We start from the raw sequence: 2,545 nt of genomic DNA on the forward strand, positions 1-2,545 counted from the left end.
CATCCATCATTTGTAAAGTAAAATATTCTCTACATGACACATTATCTATGGCTGATTTGAGCACTTTGCACTACTTGCTTAGGATTAAGATTGCATGGTATTCTTCCAAGATCACACTTTCTCAACCCAAGTATGCTTTTGATCACCTAGCTCAATTGCACGTAATTGATTGTAAGCCTACATTAACTCCCTTTCTATTAGGAGTCAAGCTTGAGGCGACTACTCCACTAGTTGATGGCACTTTGAATTTCAGCGTGTTGGAAGCCTCGTCTACTTGACTCACAGCTGCCTTTTTTTAATTTTTCAATTGGCATGGTTCCATGCTTTACACAATAACCATATTAGGTTCATTGAAAAGATATTGAACACATATTGCATTGCATATAATGTACTTGACACTTTGGGATTCACTATGCAGTACCTATACAAGACTCAACTTTCTTGGATATACAGGTTCCAATTAAGTTGCAATCTCGATGATCGAAATTCCACTTCTAGCTACAATTTTCAACTTTTAGATTTGACCAGAAACTGTAAATTTGCTTTGATCGGGTCGAAAAATAGGGTTAATTTGACTCGTTTTGTTTTCCTTTGATTGGGCCTTGAAAAACCTTCGGCTTTATAAAATGGAAGTTTTAATTTGATATTTTTTGTTTCCTGATCTTTAAAAAAAACAGAAGGAAAGAAGGGAGAAGAGGGAGTGTAAGAAAGAGGAGAGAGGAAAGGACAAAGCATACTTACCTGAGCGGGGTCAATCGGTTAGCAGGAAAGCCGATGGCCTAGGGAGAGCACTTTCATTGCACATTGGAAGGGGGCTCTGTCTAGCATCTCCCATTGTGGAGAGTGCATGTCATAATTTGTGATAGAGGGGGCTCGCGTTCGCGCGGCCCCTGCACAAAACTAATCTGAAACATTCTGATTTTAGTTGGAACCCATTGGTCGGTGCAACTGTAGCAGTTCTCTTTCCCAGTTTAGTTGCAAGTTTGTCATGCAATGGTTTTTTTTTTTATTAGCAAGATTGTAATATTTCAATTGAAAATGATGAGATTCTTGATTGTTAATGCTTAATTTGAAATGTCTAAGGATGTCTTGATGGAAATGGATGTGTCTTGGTACCGATTGATTTTTACTACCAGATTGTAAATGTGGCCTAAGCGGACTTAATGTGCCAATGATCTTGCTGGCAAAATCAACCATTTATTTTGCTGGAAAAATCCAAGGGAGAAGACTATGAACCTCCCAAAATCCAGACACGCTCCATGGTTTAAACATTGGCATACTCCTCCCAAAATTTCTCTTTTTGACTCGAGCAATGAAAATAAGAGAACTTGACAAATGCTTTAAGTGAATTCTCTCAATAAAACCCAATTGAAATAAGACACACGTTTTCAAAGGGTTAATGATTTGTGTTAATGATAATGAATCACATATAAGGTTTACCAAACTTAGATTCAAAACTGGGCAAACATATTAATGATCTCGATCTATGTTAAACTTGAGTTTCAAGTTCCACCTAGAAAGAACATGTCAAAATAGGGTTATAATAGTTAAAAGATCTTTTCAAGGTAAGATTGACTTTGGTGTATTTCAAGGATGGATAAATCATATATTTTCTCTTCTATCATAATTTTTTTATTAAATTTATTATATTTTCTTCTCTATCATAAGTAAATTCCATCTTATTCTACTTACATGATGGATTAATGAATGAGGCACGCCTTTGAGTTCTAGTCGAACCATACTAAAACTTCTCCAAGAAATGCATCTTTCATGACTTAACCATTTGTAATATGCAAGTCATAAAATTAGCCAAATGAAAGGATTTAGTATGAAAAGAGTAAAATTAGCTTTTATTTACTATTATTGTTTTATTTTTATTTTTATTTTTCATTCTTTAACCTTATATTTTTTAGTAATTTTAGCTTTAGTTGAGATAGTGGTGGACCAACAAACACATGGTTTGGGGCAAGCTAGACCAAGGCATGGGAAGCAAGATGGGTAGCATGATTATGAATATCACACCTGAACATCAGTGTACCGAGAAGTCGATACACATCTTTTTTTCACAGGTAATAGACCACCTATCCATTCATGAGAGTTAAGAAGAGGAGTGGTTGAAACAAAATTTTTGAGTGTATTGGGGAGCAAGTAGATGGAATGAACCAAGAACTTTAGAGAGGTTTTTCTAGCTTAGCAAAAGGACATTGAATCTCCAAGGGGCTAAATGACTGACATGACCTATGACCATGGGGAAAAATAGCTCACCTTAAGAAGTGTGAATGGAGTGGGCCCATGCCTCCCACCCAACCCCACACACAAAGGAGTAGCTCAAGCTATTTGTTTCCATCCTTTCTACCTCTTGTCATTTCTTCTAATCTCTAAATCTTTTTGCTCCACTTTGATCATTATTTTATTGTCTTGAATCTCTTAATCTTTAGTAATCTTAATTAAGCTTTTTTTGTTCATTTTTTTTTCACATTTTTTAACCTTTCTCTTACTCTTTACCTTAGTTTCCATTTGCCTCCATTGAACTTTTGTGCTACCT

General features: G+C 35.6%; 1 non-coding gene across 1 annotated transcript; it reads left to right on the forward strand.

Moving 5' to 3' along the window:
• The first annotated feature begins 733 nt into the window (after nt 1-733).
• Nucleotides 734-893, forward strand: LOC131876437 (U1 spliceosomal RNA). Its single transcript, XR_009372797.1, has one exon. It is a non-coding gene; the product is annotated as a U1 spliceosomal RNA (small nuclear RNA).
• Nucleotides 894-2,545: the final 1,652 nt, after the last annotated feature.

The sequence above is a fragment of the Cryptomeria japonica genome, chromosome 5 (assembly GCF_030272615.1).
Source record: "Cryptomeria japonica chromosome 5, Sugi_1.0, whole genome shotgun sequence".
Lineage (NCBI taxonomy): Eukaryota > Viridiplantae > Streptophyta > Pinopsida > Cupressales > Cupressaceae > Cryptomeria > Cryptomeria japonica.